Source organism: Carettochelys insculpta, chromosome 18 (assembly GCF_033958435.1).
Source record: "Carettochelys insculpta isolate YL-2023 chromosome 18, ASM3395843v1, whole genome shotgun sequence".
Taxonomy (NCBI): Eukaryota; Metazoa; Chordata; order Testudines; family Carettochelyidae; genus Carettochelys; species Carettochelys insculpta.
Window position 1 is genome coordinate 13,049,614 of NC_134154.1, and position 18,485 is coordinate 13,068,098.

Genomic DNA, 18,485 nt, shown 5'->3' on the forward strand with positions numbered 1-18,485 from the left:
GATTGTAAGCAACCTTGGGACATGGACTGTCCTCCTTTTTCTGCTTGGAAAGCACCTAGTGCATATTCTATGCCCCAGAAATAAGTTCTGAAATAAATCCATTCCTAAGCGACATAATGTGCAATATACAGAGTGAAACTTTGATCTGTACAGTGTTTTGCCCAGGAGGACCTCACAACTACATAGAGCCCAAAATAACTCAATGGGACTGTGATTTGAACAACACTGTATTACAACTTAAAATGTACCCAACTGAGAATGAAGGTCTTGGAAGTCAATTGATAAGAATGTCAACACATAAGGTTAAGGAATCTCTTTCTTTGGAGATTTTTAAGCGCATACTAGACAAACACTTCCCAGTGATGGTGTAAAAAGTACTTAGTCCTGCCACGAGTGTAGGTGACAGCACCAGATGATCTCTCAAGACCCCTTCCAATACTATGATTCTATGAACAGGAAGTCCTACCCATACACTCTCAAGATGAATAAAGGGCACAGTTCTAAAGGGGTTGACGGGAGAGAGGAAATCAAGTACAGTACTTGATTTTTAACATAATGAAATAATAGCAAAGTTCCCTACACCAAAATTGTAATTGCTTTTTCCCCTTAAACCACATTGCATTATTCACTATTGCAACGTTATTCTTCAAAAATTTGTCCCCCCCTCTAAATACTTCAGTATTCTTATGTAAACCACAAAAAACCCACTGTTCTGGAGGAAAAGAGACTGTTGGTAAGGCTTCAGATTTCAAGCTTCCGAGGTCTCATGACAGCAGTAAGTATACAAATAAAAACAAAATTGTGAAGGATACCTCAACAGTTCCTTTTAATCTTTAGCCAAGTTGAAATGTCACACAAGCACTGAACCAGCAAGGAGATGATACTGCTTAGGTAGCAAAATCTCAATTTCTCACCGACCGACAAATCAGAAACTGGTGCACTGGCATATTTCTACACTGTAGTTCATGGAAATATTATAGAAGGTTCTGAAATAAAAAAAAGGCTGTGCACAAGAAGCAGAAAAGCCATACTTATAAAAATGGTAGCAAAGATGCAGGAGATTTAAAATAGTACACTCAAGTATCATATGGAATAAAGATTTTACAGCGTCTTATGGATGCTGTCATATTTGTTGAAACACAGCATACTTCAGATTTTCCAACATCACAAAATGGTCTTACAGTACAGTATAAAATGGATTAGTGAAGTAAGAGAGGCACCATCTTCCCCATAAGTTCTTGATGAATCTTAATACCTTTTAAAATTGCCACCAGGTATTTTTCACAGATAAAAGACAAACGGGATTAAGTAGTTGAAGACCCCAAAACACACAAATCAGTCACTACACCCAAATGACAGCTCCCACTGATGAGGTCTTCTTACCATTACACTATTTTACTTCCCAATACCATCAAATTCGTCAGTACTGTAAAATCATGGGCTTGTGCCGCAGTCTTTATAGGGCTCTAGCAGTAGCCCCATTTTACGTGTCCAACTCTTCCACACTATTTTGTGACAACATAATTTTATCATTTCGTTCTATTTTTAAGTGGACTAAGTGCCCACAGACAGTGCTTTATTTACGGTGTTGGGAGAGTGAAATCTTCGTACCTCAAAACTAGTGCAACACCAGTGAAAGTTTCCCACCAGCTGCCCAAAACTAAAATGGAGGCTCCGTCTCTTACACCAAAACTCACATATCTCCAATTTCTCCATGCCAGTGCAGTCTGTGGATCTCTGAGACTGCTACACTTGTCCACCAGCACATAAAGACAAACTTGTCATTTCAAAAGGCCACAAGAGAGGTTTTGCATGATAATTCCTTTCCGTTTATAAGCAAATCCAGTCAAAATTGATCCTGTGACCTAAAACCCTAACTTCGCTTTGTAAAATTATCAAAAAAAAGGCTGATCCTGCAAATCCTTACTCAAGTTTTCTCACTGCAAGCCACAGCAACTGATTACTCAAGAACTACACTATCTGAATGAGTAATGTTTAGATGAGAGAGAGCTAGAATAGTGAAGGGATATTTAGAGAGAGGCTGCAGTGCAAAGATTTAGAATCAAGACCAGCAAGTATTTTGTAGCCTGTAAAGAAGCATACACTTCTAAAAATTTAAACACTTCCTCAACAACCAAAACCAAACAATGCACAAAACCTTTAGGGTTCCCTGATGTTATACCAAAGTTTTAGGGCTCTAACTCTTGTGGTTGAGCTCAGAATGCAAAAGGCAGCAAAGTGTAGTAAACTCCATTTTTTGAAAGGCTTGCTGCCAACCATTTGGCAATCAGAACAGCATATCTGTGGATACCAAAGGGCCACTTTTTGAAAATCTGATTACCAAACATTGCAGAGAGACAGAAAACAAAAAGCACATAATTAAGAACATAAGAACAGCCATATTGGGTCAGACCAAATGTCCATCCAGCCCAGTATCCTGTCTGGCAGCAGTGGCCACTGCCAGGTGCCCAACAGGGAGTGAACCGAACAGCTAATGATCAAGCCATCTCTCTCCTGTAATCCCTCTCCACCTTCTGACAGAGGCTAGGGACACCATTCCTTACCTATCCTGGCTAATAGCCACTAATGGACCTAACCTCCAGGCATGTATCTATCTCTTTTTTAAACCCTGTTACAGGCCTAGCCTTCACAGCTTCCTCTGGAAAAGAGTTCCACAGGTTGACTGTACATTGTGTGAAGAAGAACTTCCTTTTATTTGTTTTAAACCTGCTGCCCATTAATTTCATTTGGTGTCCTCTAGTTCTGATATTATGGGAACAAGTAAATAATTTTTCCTTGTTCATTTTCTCCACATCACTCATAATTTGTATACCTCTAACATATCTCCTCTTAGTCTCCACTTTTCTAAGTTGAAAAGTCCTAGTCTCTTTAATCTCTCTTCATATGGGACCCATTCCAAACCCCTAATTATTTTAGTTACCCTTTTTTTAACATTTTCTAATGCCAAAATATCTTTTTAGAGATAAGGTGACCACAAGTGTACGCATATTAATTTGCATATCCCAATCTTACCAGATTTTTCACATACGTTCATCTTGGTCTAGATCACAGGAGTTAGAGCCCTAAAACCTTGGTATATCATAATAGAACCCTCAAGCTCTTGTGGATTGTTTGGTTTTGATGGTTGAGGAAGTGGAAAGAGCTAATAGAAAATGTGCCACTGTTTTTCAGACTTATTTTGCTTTCTTTCAAATGGATAGTGAAAGACAGATCAGAAATATTTTTAATAATGAGATCAACTTTCCCTGCTTTCCAAAGACAGCTGAATACATGACTGTGGTCGTTAAGGCTATGGGTTGGTCATTGAGTTTGTGATTTTCTATAGCCTCAGCAACTTCAATCCTTTGAGGCTGGGGTCCAGCTGTCAGCCCTAGGCAGCAGGGCGGTGGCTTCAATTATTTATTATTTATTGCCCAAGCCCTGTCTGTCTCTTACCTTTACCAAAATTACCCATGCCAAAACCTTAGCCTTATTTATTGATTACATATGTAAAAATGCCTATTCTGCCAGTGTACCAAAGAATAGCACAGGATGTCTTTTTTCTTGTTTTTAATGTTATATCAATACAATATTTTTCACTAATTTTTGGAGAAAATGCAAAGTTTGCCTTGTTGCATTGTGTCCTAAGTGTTCTGTGTTAGGAAGGTAAATATTCTTTGATGACTGACTCTTTTGAACTGCAAGGAGATGTGAATTTACACTAAAGACAAGGAGCTAGACTCTACTTTCAATATGACAGGTGTAAACCCAGAGTAATCACTAAATCCAATCTATACTAACATAACAAAATTTGGTCCTTATTCTCCTAAGAAGATGTGAGGAGCAGGAGAGCAATATTTTATCAGAACTTCTTTTTTAGAGATTACACTGACAGAAATTATTAACACAATCCACTACATAACAGTGTCATACTTCCCTTAAACTGGAAGTGGATAAACTAAATGTAGTCTCACTCTTCAGCTATAAAGGCACTTGTTTACAGCATATGCGTCAATATTTTATTATGTGGATATAAATCATTAAGAGCAGCAAATTATAAATCTAGTATTACAACAGTTCTGGCAGACTGTCTGACAGTATACAGTTTCAGATGTGAATTTAAATCTACCAAAAACAATGCAAAATAGTGCTGATTGAATTACATAAAATAAAAGATGCTTAAATTTGTATAACATATTCATGCACACAAACTTCTATGATAAAATGCCAGTCTCCACTATAGCTTATGCAAAATATAAAGTACAACTAAAAGGAAGTAGTCTACCCTCTGCCAGTGCACTACTTACAAACAATATATCCTGCAAACTGCATTTTGCTACTAGTTCTTCCAACAACAAAGTATTACTGAAATCAAGTTCTACTGCAGGAATTTTGAATTAACAGAGAAAAACCACAAGCAATGGGATATAATTTTTAATTAGTTATTTCTACATAGTATCAGTTCAAATCTATGGTTAAATCCACTGCTTTAGTTATTTATGTTCAGGGGAGCCATGAAATAAAAGCACATCAGCAATGGCACTTTTGCATGGATAACAACCAGTATCAAATAAAACAAAGCCTAAGCATCATTAGACAAAACATGCATTATTCCTCTAAACCTTGCCCACCAAATACATTCCTCTAGCCAAGGAAAAAAAGCCATTTTGCTAATGGAGCGTATAATTTAAATATTTCAGATAACCATTTACCAAGACATTGCTTAAAATAAATTTAACACCATCTATCTAAATATTTTGCATTACTGGGGCCACAATGCAGTTCACAAGTTGTTTTTCTGTATAAACTATGAATCATCCAATCTTCCAATTCTTTCAGACTTCATATATATGCAGTGCTAGTTTAATATAACACTTACTAATTTGCTCCAAAGGAGACTTAATATGAAACTGCACTTTTATCTTATTCCAGTTTCTTCTGACATTTTTAGAAGATGTCAGATTCAAGTACTGACAATACAGAATTTCTGCAGTTTAGTAAGATACCGCTTTAAGCCATAGAAGCTGAAATAGGTGCAGACTGCAGCACTGCATCCAAAGATACAATTAGCCACTGTCAACATTCTGTCACTTGCAATCAAGAGTGTTACCATAAAAATCCTCACTACAGTAAGGAAAAATATTTATGCACCTATTTGTGAATGTCATACTGTTAATGTTTAAAAAGATTAATAGAATTGGAATGTGAAGTGATATAACTTGTGGAAAATTCAGCTTAGTATATTTTGAACATGCTAAGAATAAAATCTGGAGTTCATCATAATTAACCACAAGAGTGCATTATAAAAACTGGAAATAAATATTTCAGAAGACTCTATCTACTACAGTATATAAAAAAGAGAAGGTCTCTGTCATTTATATGCGTGATCTGTACGTTTTGAAGATTTGCTCAAGTTTTGGAAACATTAAGTTATACCTCTGCAAAGTAATACTGCAAATAAAAAGTAAAAAACACTTCCTTTGGATGGTAAGATTGCAAGAGGATTTAATCAAGTCACAAATTAAGCTAAAAAGATTAGTTTTGCTTGCTCTGTGCTACAAAGCAAGAGGCTCATCCCTATGCACACCACAAATAACCTGAGCAATAGTCATTTCCCTCCATGACGAGAGCTGTCCATCATATTGCAGAATTAACACACATTGTTGGTTTATTTACGGTTTGCGCGCGCGCGCGCGCGCGCGTCTGGCGGCTATTTGCAATTTTAGCTATTCGCATAGCTCAGCTCTCCCAGTGCATATCACAGGACAAACAAACACGTATCATTTCAAGCCTGAAGTGCAACCTTAAGCAAACAAAGCTCGGCTGCTGCAAGCGTGATGCAAAGTCATTCTAAATTCACTTCACCCACTAGATCCGTGATACAAAACAGTCCAGTTCCTTCTCCCCCAATGATCTGCTCACCATATCGTCTTCTGTTTCTGTCCTGGGCTTATTTTCTTTGCCTCTTCCGGCTTCAGGGGAATCACGACGAAGCGGTGCACCAAAAATCAAACAAACCCTCTGAAATAAAATAATCAGCAACTGATCAGCGGGAGAGCAACCGACCCTCGTCCTCTTCCCCCTTTTCTTTCCCCAGAAGCAGGAAACACCTTTACATCCCTACTGCCTGTTCCCCGACCCCAGGAGACACGCCGGAGGTGCCTGCGATTTGGACTGAACGCCTTTCCATCCCCCAACTCATAAATTCCTCTTCAAGGATCACAACGAGCACGTCGGATGCAGATTCAGTTCCCTCCTCATCTACCGAGAGAACAGAGTTGCTGCATCAGGCTCTGACTGAATCTCCCCCCTCCCACCTCATTGACAAAGGGGAACCAAGAACAGATCCCTCTCCAGAGGGGGGAAGAAAGGAGGGAGCTTTGAACTGATTTTATTTACCTTTTTGGGTTGGTTGTTTGCTGTTTTTCTTAGGGAAAAAAACCCACTTGGGATTCCTACTTTTTAAAAGACCAACTTGCTGCCATTATCTTCCTACAGGGGCTGGCGCTCTTCGTGTCCCACGGAGAATCAGCCGGGCATACGGTCCTTCCCAAAAAGCTGCCCCCACCTCCCGCCAAGACAATGCTGAGGAATAACGTCTGTTTAAACGGCGTGCCCGTACCCTGCCCTGAGGGGCACCTTTCACAGTCACCTGTGAAGCTTGAATGCCTAATTTCCCACAGGCCCCTTCCCAAAGCCCCTCTGTGAGGGGCCCGCCAGAGCCGCCGCTGGACCTTGCAAACTAACGGGTGCTGCTAGTCATCCTTCCAACTCCTTTCGGCGGGGTGTTAATCCCTCCTCGGCATCGCATGTGGAGGGAGGAGGGGATGCGGAGTGATGGAAGCAGGACTCATGTCCCCTCCCTCCAGGGCAGTCAGGCTGGTGTGTCTGTGCTAGGGGCAAGCGGGAGAGTAGGGGACAAGAGCTGACTTGTGCTCCAAATCCAGACAACGGTACTGCTACTGGTGCTGCTTCTCGCCCCCACCCCCAGTTCGCAGCTGTCCGCCTGCAGTCGGCAAACAAAACGACGCAGTCCGCGAGAGCCATTTTTCCCATCGTTGTTTTGTTAAACCCAGCAACGACCAGCTCATTGGTGAAGTTCCTCAAGTCTGGTCACTGCCTGATAGCGCAGTTTGGCATTGGACAGCATAAATGTCCGTCAAAGTGGAATTAACCACCCGCTAAGAGGGAAAGAAAGTCGCATGCAGTCTGGGAATAAATACATTGTGATTTAAGGCTGTTAATTGGTTTAATCGCTTGAAATGCCATGGTGATTAACAAAAAAAAACAAAATAGGGAATTAAAAATCCTTATGACACATCACAGATATACACTTTGCAGATTCTAAAACACGTAACAATCTGAAAAGGAAACAGGGCATCTGGATAGCAAGCACTTTTAGTCCAGCAGTCTCGTCAAACAAATAGGAATCTGATTTTACAATCAGATATACCCCAAATCTGCACTGATGTCAGTGAAAGAATTGAATACCAAGATACCGGATTGGTTGTTAAAGGATTGCAAGTAGTTTTACATAGCACCCCACCATAATAATACATAAACTCAGTATCAACAAGTTCAAGCATTCAAATATTTAGCAGGGCCCAAAAATCAGAATTATAAAAAGTCTACAGTTTAAAAAAATTGATTTTCCTTTTTTTAAAACTTTAAATTTCATACCACATCTTCAAGCTTTTGCTCTACTCAAGACATTTACTTTTTTCAAATGCAAGCAGAGATTCTCTTGCAGTCAGACCAGTCCTGGAGCTGGGACTATAGGGAATGCCAGATATTGAATCAGGCAACAAAATACATGAGCTGGAAACATTACAAACTGAACCATCTTTTATTGTGCTGCATATACTTAGGAGGCGTCTACACTAGCAAGTACATTTGAAATCCAGGTCGGAAGATGGAGTTCTTTTGAAAGAACCCACAGAGCATCTACACTTACACGGCGCTCTTTTCGAAATTAACTTTGAAAGAGCTCCCCCGTTCTTTTGAAGTCAGTCCTCCGTTCCCGGAATGGGAAGTGTGCCTCCGTTCGAAAGAGAGCAAGTGTAGACGCTCTGCGGCCCGCACTTTCGAAAGAGAGAGTCCTCCATGGCTGCGATCAGCTGGCAGGCGGCGGCGCTGCTCACAGCATAAGCGGCGCTCTATGGCTCCAGAGTCCGGTCGTGTCTAAGGACGCAGGCTCCCAGAAACCCTCAGACAGGAAGCTGAGAGCGTGCAGGCAGCTGGGAGCCCACGCTGCTGCACAGCCTGCTCCCTGAGACGACACTCCAGCCAGACCAGCACCCTCCTCAATATCATGGCCAGCACCCCGACCCCTGCCCACCCCAGGGGCCCCCCAAGGAAACTGGGAGCACTCCCAGAAAGGGAGCCAGCCCCCAAGCGCTGGGCCCCCTCCTGGACAGATGCTGAGCTGCGGGACCTTCTCGCCCTCTGGGCAGACAAGGAGGTCCTGCACCAGAGAGGGGTGCAGCGCAGGAACGCGGCAGCATTCCAGCACCTCACCATGGGCCTCACTGGCCGGGGTCACCCCACCTGGACCCTGGATACTGCCAGGCCCAGGACACAGCCAGGCAGTCAGGGGCATCTCCCACCAGCTGCCCTTCCTATCAAGAACTGGACTGCCTCCTTGGGCCCAAGGAGGTGGGACCCCTGGACGAACTGGACCTGTGTCCAGCACCAGGCACCCACAGAGGCTGGCTACCACCAGCGATGACGAGGGCTCAAGTGAGGGGGCCCTCGTCACCAATATCCTGTCCAGCCGGGCCCCATCCATCCACACCTCACCCAGCTTCCTGGAGGGACTCACAGGTAGGTGACCCACACACCAGCCACCCCAGGGATTGTGGAGGGGATATTCAGTCCCACCCTGGGTGGCTGCAGCCCTCCTACATGCCTGCCACCCCCGGGGCCGGTGGACCCCAGATGGCCACGTTCCCAAGGCCTGGGCAGGGGGTCAATGCACAGTGCTCAGTGCCACGTGGGCAGGACAGCACCACAGGCTGGCCGGCTGTGGAGGGACCAGAGGGGTGGCTTGGGAAAGCCTGCGCCCTTGGCATCCATGCACGGAATGCCGGGACGTAGGCATTGCAGGGCACCTGGGGGGGCACAAGATTCTGTGCCTGGGACTAATGTCCCCCCAACTCCGCTCTCCCCTTTTGTCTCCACAGCTCCTGTAGCCAGTGGCCGGACCAGCCTGACCACTGAGGGCAAAGGGGAGCATCCCAGACCCCGTTCTGTCCCTGTGTGGGCCTGGCACCAGGCCATCCACCAGCACCACCGGGGTGGGGAGGAGGAAACAGGGGATGCAGCCCACACTGCAGGATCTTTCCAGCATGCTGCGGCAGTGGCTGGACATGGAGCAGCAGGCCTGGGACCGGGTGGCGGCCAACCTGGACACCCTGACCCAGGCCGTGGTCGGCCACCCGGCTCCAACTGCCACCTCATCACCAGCCGCTCCCGCAGCCATCCTTCCCGCCCCCACCCCACCCCCGTCCACCCATTACCCACCCACTCTCCCCAGTCCCCCAGTTGGCCTCCCAGCTTCCCCCCACCCCACCCTCCGACCCTACCCTCCCAGTGCACCCTGCCAAATGCCCAACCTTGCTGCCCTGGTCCCAACCCCCTTGCCCCCCAGCCAACCTTGTCCTGCTGGCCCAGGTGCTGCTAGCCAGGGCCAAGCAGGAGAAGGCCGTGGCTCCCGCCCTCTGCTTCCCCTGTGCCGACCTTGCACAGGCCTGGTGCCAGCTGCACCCCTACCTGCCCGTGTTGCCGGCCTCAGCCCAGCCCCAATGGAGTTCCTGGACATGGGCGGAAAACGGGCAAGGCGTGGTCAATGGGGACCATGCCTGTCAAGCCCCCTAGAGGGCTAATACCGACTCCCTTCATGGAGGCCCCCAGAGGCTCCCTGGAAGCCCACTAAGGCTGCTCCACTCCTGTAAATAGTTACCCCCTGCCCCCATTACCCTTTCCACCCCCCTTGTAAATAATTTTTGAAAAATAGTTGTATGCAGTTGTTTTAAGTAAAGAGTTTATTTTTGTGTTCCACTCCATGTCCCCTGTGCATGGGTGGTGGTGGTGGGGTGTGTGTGTGTGCGCACAGGATGGTGGTGTGTGTGTGTGCAGGGTAGGGGGGTCATGGTGGCCCCCACTCAAAGACCTGGCACAGAGCTTCCCAGATCTGCACCCCATCCTCCTGGGCCAGGAGGCACCGGGCAGCAGGGGGCTGCTCGTACCCGTGGCCCAGCTCAGCAGCCCACCCCTGCATGAATGGCTCATTCTTGGCCTCGATGAGGTTATGCAGGGTGCAGCAGGCCCCAACCACTGCCAAGACATCAGCCAGACCCACCTCCAGCCTCATGTAGAGGCACCTAAAGCGCTCCTTGAGGCGGACAAACGCTTGCTCCACAATATTGTGGGCCCAATTCAGCTGCTCGTTAAAATGGTCCTGGCTCGGCTGGATGTGCTCCGTGTATGGCCTCATGAGCCAAGCCTGCAGGGGGTAGGCCGCATCCGCCACAATACATGACGGCATTGTCATGTCCCCAACAGGCAGCTCCCACTGGGGGATGAAGGTCCCCTTGGCCATGCAGTGTCCCAGTCCCAAGTTCGTGCAAACTCTGGCTTCATGGGCGCGGCCAGACCAGCCCACACAGATGTCCTGGAACCGGCCATTGGCATTGATGAGCACCTGCAGGACCATGGAGTGGTAGCCCTTCCAATTCACGTAAGTCCGGCAACTGTGCTCTGGGGCCCTGACGGTGATGTGGGTGCCGTCCAGGGCCCCAGAGCAGTTCAGGAAGCCCTGCATGGCATTGTCCAGGTCCCTGGCATGGATCAGCTGCCGCAGGAGCACTTTGTTGATGGCACAGACTACCTGTGGGGCAGTGGGGGATGTGCTCATGAGTGTGGCCTGGGATGCAACCTCCACACCTGCCCACCACGATTCCCCACCCCTGTCCCTGGCGGGGGATGCCCCACCGGTCCCCCATAGTGCTCCTTGCTGGGGGACCCCTGTGTGTGGCATGGGTGTGACCCAGCCATGGCTTACCTCATTGAGGACAGCCCCGACAGTGGCCCTGCCTACCCTGACCTGGTGGCCGACAGATTGGTGGCTGTCTAGGTTGGCCAGTTTCCACAGGGTGATGGCCACCCTTTTCTTTAGGGGCAGCACCGACCTCATGTGTGTGTCCCAGTGCTGGAGGAGTGGGGCAAGCCAGTGGCACAGCTCCAGGAACATCCCCTTGGCCATCCTGAACTTCTGTAGCCACCAGTCATCGCCCCAGTCCTCCAGCACCAGACAGTCCCACCAGTTGCTGCTTGTGGGGAAGCTCCACAAGCAGCAGATGACCCTCAGGACTGGCTGGGGATGTCGTGCCCTGAGGACAGCCTCCCGGAGGGCGGACAGTAGAGTGGCCACCCAGAGCCACTGGAGCACAGCGACCAGGACCACACCCAGTGCACTGGCCACAGCCTTGATGTTGGGGGGATGCTGCTCGGGGTCCATGGGGGCCCAGAATGCCTCCTCCGCTCTCTCTCTCTCGATGTGCTTGGAGACAGGTTGCTGGCCCTATGCGTGTGCAGACCAAGGCCTGTGGGGGGGACCCTTTAAGGGGATGGCAGGTGGTGGCCCCGAAAGGGTTCATCCGTCATGCAACCCTGCCTGTGGCGCTTCCTGCCCCGTTCTTTCAAAAGAGTGCCCTGGTATGCGTGGATGCTCCCTTTTGAAATTGTGCTGGAGGCCTTTTGGAAGAACAGACCAAACCTTCAGTCCCTGTTGGCGTGCGTGGATGCTCTGTTTCGAAAGGCCGTCTTTCGATGTTCTATTTCAAAAGCTCTCATTTTGAAACAGAGCTGTAGTGAAACACATCCTTAGAGTCCTTCATCTGTATGTATTACTTTTGGGCTCAATATTGCTCTCCTTATTCAGCTAAAATTCTCATTCACCTCCATGAGTTTTGTCTTTTTCAAAAAGTGATCTCTGAACAAAAGTACATATTAGTAAAAGCACTTTATAAAATACCGTTTCCAAATACCATAGGAATTCTCACAGTCAAAAATCAAAACCAGATCTCCCTTCTCTTCCCAAGAACCTCCATACCACGCTAATTGTTCAGAAGGGTTGAAGCAGAACTTCTTTTTGCAGTTGTTGGAAGTATGCTTTCATATAAGAAAACATTAATACATGTGCCTCTACGCACCTCAGAAGCACCTACACTTCAAAATAAGTGAGTCCAACCTCCTGAAAATTCGTCAGTTAGATTAGATATTCAAAGTAACATGACTTTATATGGTCTCAGGTTTTGGGTGCTCAGTCTGACACTCCTTGTAAATCAGACCCTTCTTCCAGTCATCAAATTAGGCAATCCAAAATGGAGGTACGCAAAATCTTTACTTACCTCTGAAAATATGTTTTTTAAGACAACACCCCTATGAGATACAACAGTACAATTATAACTTTGCAGATGGGTAGCATCTATAATAAAAACTGGGACTGATTCTGTAAGAGCCCTCTGCCTGGAATTTCCCTTGGCTTCAGTTGAACTTACTATCATAATGCTTGTAGGATCCAGCTAATTAAACCATCAGGTTCAAGTGGCATATTAAACAGAAGCCTCACAAGCCACTTCTCCTCTAAATCAGTTGTGTAATACATTTCCTCTCACATTCCTGTGGCTATAATCTACTATATATTTTAAAGAGTTTATGCATCTGTCTGTGTATCCAGCCCTCAGTGTGTGCATCTGTTTGTTCAAGAACTCCTCCTAAATGGTAAGAGCTAGGATGACCAAATTTGGTATGCAGCTTCCTTTTGTCCTAACATAAAGCGATGTCAGGGTTTGGTGGTTCCATGATAAGGGGTTGTGTATGGAGTGTGATTATTGAACATCACATGGAAAAGGAAGGGTAGGAGAGAAGGGGCAGTTACACTCACCAATGACCATGGGGGTGGGAGGCAGAAAGCACCCCAGATCCAGAGAGTACCTGCTGGACGGCAGTACAGCCCCTAACACCCTGACCTGCCCCAGGTAGCAACTGCCACACAGCCTCAGGGGGAGAACCTGGCAGGCAGACTGTGTGACCCCCCCTCGCCCCCATTCCCCATAGCTGCAGCACAATCCCCATGCCCTTAGCCTCAGCACCAGAAAGGGGCGTGGGTAGTGCAGATCCCTGTCTCTGCAAACACTCCAGGCAACCATAGCCACTGGAGCAGCGCTGCACTCGCTGCTGCAGGTGGCCCCGGTAAGCGCCCCCCTCCCCTGACCTCCCAGTCCTATGTTCTGAGACCCCAGACCTGAGTCCTCCCCACCCCCCATACTCTAAATCCTGCACCTCCCATCCCCAGCCCTGGGCCCTCCCACACCTCGTAACCCCCTGCCCTGACTCCTACATCCCACACACACTGCCCTAAGCCCTTCCTCACCTCCAAAACCTGATTCCTGCAAATCCCACACCTGGGCTATGGTTATGCTACAGAGTTCTGTCAACAGAAGTCACTGTCAGAAGAGATTTCCCGACAAAACTTCTGTTGACAGAGTGCGGCCACACACAAGAGCCAATTGGGAGAGCACTCTGCCCTGTCAATGGAGCAGATAGACTGCTTGGCTGCTCTCTCAACAAAACAGGTGCCCAGAAGCACAGCAAACAGAGCAGCCCATTGTTGTGGGTGCCCTGTCTGTCAAGAGAAGACTCCCCAGAGAGGCCACACAGCTTTTTTTGTTGACAGGTTCAACATTCGGTGTCAAAGCTTTGACGCAGAACACTGCCAGCAAAAGTGCTGTGTTTTGTCCAGATACTGTTCACAAATCTCCGTTTGCACATGCTCGCCCAATGAGTTTTGCCAACAAAACCAGGGTTTTGCCCACAAAACACTCTAGTGTAACCATAGCACTGGAGCCCTGGCAACCCTGGGTACATCTTCTAGTTTTTCATATGGACAGTCACAGTAAAATTAGGAAAGTCTAATGTATTCTTTTAGCTCTTGTGAGGTCATTAAGCATCTAGGAATAAGCAGGAGGAACTAGTAGCACCATTCACTGCTCTAGACCAGTGGTGCGCAAAGCAGGCAAACATGAAATTTTGTAAGCGGGTTGGGGGCACAGTGCGATCAGCCACCACCACCCCTCCCCGATGGCCTCTGCTGACTGTCTTGGCCTCTGCCACTGCTGATGGAGCATGGCACGTCACTTCTGGGAGACCACTACTTGCTTTCGGGGCTGTCCAGAGATATCTCTCAGAGCGCGGTGCCTTTGTTGCTCTGCATCTGCCCCCTCACACAGCAGGAGCAAACTTAGAGACAGTTAAGTACAAATGTTTGGAGCTCCTAGCCCCACACTAGCTCCAATCCCAGCCCCAGACCAAACCCCACAGGCCTCCCAGCCCTATTTGCATAGTGATCACAGCAGGAGGAGGCTGGGAGTCAGTTAGTGCCAGTGTTTGGAGTTCGCCAGAGCTCCCCACCACCCAGACTCGGGCTTATCTGTCTAATTTAAAATGTTCAAATCAGTTACTGTTCTATTAATGTGTATTCACATTGATATATCAATTTAGAAGTTTTTACACTCAACATAATTATTTTCTTACACATGCCACAAGGTTTTTTTTCCATATGAACATAATCAAAATTTTCATCGGTTTGGATTACATTAGACAGGTTGCAGGGGGAACCCTGCTAATTATAGGGATGAAAAGTGGGGCCCCAACATAAAAAATTTGCTCACCTTTGCTCACCCTTGTTCTAGACAACCAGCAAATGCTCCACAGAACACCAGTGGCATATGGACCCCCATCTCAGAATCTCTACCACTTCTTTCACTGAGTGCACACAAAACAAACACGTGATTTGTATCCACTTGAGAATGGACTAATGTAATTTGGTTAGTCATAAACACTACGTGCAATTCCTCAATAGACGGGTTAACAAAGAATATAATTGCAACTGGGATTTTTGAAGAAAACAAGAAAATACCATAGGTACAGGAAAGAGAAGCAGGAGATTAAATATGCCATAGACCCAGTAAAAGTCTACCAGCCCTTAACAGTCTGCTTTTGGGAAACCTCCTTAATTAAACAAAGCCTTCAAATGCCATAGTAAAACTAATCACATTTTTAAAATGCACAGAAAACTAGAAAATATGTGGCCTCCTTAGGAGTGAAAGTCAACACAGTTATCTACATTCTCACACTGATAGAGAATTTTCCTCTTCGTCTTCTCCAGGGATGCATCTTCTGCTGAAGACATACAGAGCCCTAACATCTGACGGTTTTTAATAGGTATCAAGCCAAGAAGCATTTCTAATTTGGTTAAATACTTTCAACAAGAAAGAACAGCTGCTCTAGATTCCTAAAAGACCTTACTAGCATCTTACAGAAACAGTCTTATCATGGGAAGGGATACCACATCAAAATGCTAAAACAGAAAAATATCACAAAGATAAAATACGAAGTACCCATGGAACACAGAACAAAACAAGCAGTCCTATAGCACCTTAAAGACTAACAATATTATTTATTAGCTGATGAGCTTTCATGGGACAGATCCACTTCTTCAGATCTGAAGCAGTGGGTCTGTCCCACAAAAGCTTATCACCTAATAAATAGAAATAAATAGTATTGTTAGTCTTTAAGGCACTACAGGACTATTTTTGGTTGTTGCTATTTTGTAAAGATACAGACTAACATGGCTACCTCTGAGAGACTATTCATTATGGAACACAGTTTGTTCAAATTGCATTCAAACCTATTCAAGGTACCATCCTTATCAGGAAAACTCCTGTCTTAAAAGGCTACATTAAAGTATCTCAGCATACTTTATTTGTCCTTTCTTACCCATCTGCCTCTGGTAAACAACCAATATGGTTAGTCTCTAGAAGGATAACTTACAACGTTTTACTGTACTTTGATCAACTGTTCTAAAGCATTTTTTAAGACATTTCTTCCCAATAGTGATTTCTTCTGCTTAATGTCAAAATGATCTGCTAGATCATCTATAAATGTGCTAAATAAAACCCAATGGAATTCAACAGATCTTTCTAAACAAACTTCGGCCTTAATTCTGCATATTAGTGTGTAACTGTCTCCCTGAACATTCAGTAAAGGATTTAAAATTAACTATCCTTCAACCATACAGCTCTGCTTGCTATGAACAGGGCATCTCCTGGGGCAGTTGTACAGCACCCTGGAGGCATTTTCTGCTGACCAAGGGCCCTCTGGAACATCCAGATTGGCTTTCTGCTGACAGATCTCTGTCGAGAGGCCTCACTGAGGGAATGGCAGAACTCGGTCAATAAAAGTGCCCGGCTCTGTCTTAGTGTCAACAGAATGCCTTTGTAATGTGGATGCTCAGCAGATTTTGTCAACAAAACTCTCTACACCTAGCCTAAGGTGCTACAAGACTCATCCTTGTGTAACTGCTTGTCAGTCACTGTGTGCTCTCACCTCCCCTTGACTTTGTCTACATCAGAGGCATTTCCCAGCAAAACTGGGCTTTTGTTGGGAAAAAACGTGGCACATCAACACACAAAAGCCGCATCTACACCAGTCGCCAATTTCGAAGTAGCCGGCCCAACTTCAAGATAGTGCACGTCATGTCTACACGCGCTATGCGCTATTTTGAAGTTGAAATCAATGTTAGGTGGCGAGACATTGAAATTGCTATCCCCATCAGAAGATGGGAATAGCGCCCTACTTCGACGTTCATCGTTGAAGTAGGGCATGTGTAAACGATCCATATCCTGCTACTTTGAAATAGTGGGGTCCTCCAAGGCGGCAATCAGCTGAGGGGTTGAGACGTGCTGTGCAGCCCCTGCAGAACTCTGTGGTCACCGTCTGCAGCAGCCCTTAAAGCACCACACACCCAGATATCCTGTGGCAGGAAGCTGAGAGCGTGCAGGCAGGAGCACGTACACATGGCCGCCCTGCATGCCCTCCATAGGCCCCAATCCCTACCTGTGGCAGCCAGCCAGCCCCCCAAGTGCCCCAGGGCACACCCTCCCAGGGGAATCAGGGCTCCCAGCAGTCCAGCCGGGGGGGAAGAGGCAGCAGGGCCCCTCTTGGATGGACTCTGAAATCTGGGACCTGCTGGGGCTTTGGGGTGAGGAGGAGGTGCTCCAGGTAATGGAGAGCAAGCGATGGAACGCAGATGCATTCACCTGGCTGGCCAAGGGCCTGGCTGCCCAGTGTCACCTGCCCTCACTCCTGACTAAGTCAGGAGTAAGGTGAAGGAGTTGCGTCAGGGTTACGCCCTGGCCTGTGACACAGCCAGATGGTCTGGGGCCGCCCCTGCTGCTTGTCCCTATTACAGGGAGCTCAGGGAGATCCTGGGCCCCCGCTACACCTCCTCCCCGACACTGTGGCTGAGGAGAAGCCCCAGCAGACCTCGGAGCCGGAGTCCAACCCAGAGGCCAGCCCTGCACCCCAGGGGCCCCCAGAGGAGCCCACCCCTGGGACAGTGGAGGAGGAGGAGGGCTCCAGCGATGGGGACCTCCACATAGACCTCCCCTCCTGCAGCTCCAGCAGGGCGTCCGCCCAACGGGTGTCCCCCGACTGTGGGAGCAGACTGTCAGGTATGTACCCACAGACACACACCCCGGGTTAAGGGGCGAAGGCAATGGACACAACCAGGGGCCCTCACACACCCAGCTGACCCCGGCCCACCACGGCCCAGCCAGACCATGGCCCCAAGACCGCAGCAGCACGGCTCCCAGAGCCCGTCAGCACCCGTCCCCCACGGACAGCACCACACCCCATCCCTGTGGGTAGTGGGGAGCAGAACTCCCGAAGGGGGTCACCCATGGGGACACCACACCTGTGCTAGGGGACAGGGGATGGGGACCAAGCAATGGGAGGGAAGGGGGGTGTGGGCCACGGGTCAGGGCCCAGACTAACGGCTCTCCTTTCTCTTCCCCACTCTTTTCCGCAGCCGCACAATCCAAGGGCCACGACAGCGCTGGTGCCGTGTCTGTCGTGCCAGACAGCCCACCAGGGACATCATTCCATGGCAACCAGGCGATAGAGCAGGGACCAGCCCTGGGATGAGCCCACCACCTCCAGAGCCAGCCATGGGAGGCCACTGACTCCCAGGTCCTTGCCACCCTCCGGCGCCCGGTGGAGGTGGCAGAGCGCTGCCTGCATGTGGAGGAGCGCCACCTCCACTTGCAGGAGCGAGCACTGGCCTGGCACCAGGAGGCCCGGCGGTCCTCCTTGCAGACATTTGATCAAATTGCTGGGACCCTGGAGTGGATAGCCGATCAGATGCCGCCCCCAGCTGCTCCAGACGCCGTTCCTCCCAGACACCCTCCTCCTGCCCTGGAGCCCGCCAAGGAGAAAGACCATGGGGCTCAGGAGCCGGCCTGACCATATTTGCCAGTCCTCCAGGAGGAGGTCCTCCTGGCCTCAATGGGGCCTCCGGCCCAGGTGTAGGTTGCTCCACCCCACACTGAGCGAAGGACAGTAGTAAGGGGGCCAAGGACTGG

General features: G+C 47.9%; 1 protein-coding gene across 8 annotated transcripts in view; it reads right to left on the reverse strand.

Moving 5' to 3' along the window:
- ARVCF (ARVCF delta catenin family member) overlaps positions 1-6,562 on the reverse strand; it is a 529,785-nt gene extending 523,223 nt beyond the window's left edge. For 2 of the 8 annotated variants that reach the window (XM_075012627.1, XM_075012629.1), the window contains exon 1: positions 5,923-6,126. The gene's annotated coding sequence lies outside the window, so the exon portion shown is untranslated. Of the gene's footprint in view, positions 1-5,922; positions 6,128-6,399 lie in introns of those variants that run through there. The other 6 variants (XM_075012624.1, XM_075012628.1, XM_075012622.1 and 3 more) reach the window with 5 other exon arrangements.
- Between the last annotated feature and the right edge of the window lie 11,923 nt (positions 6,563-18,485).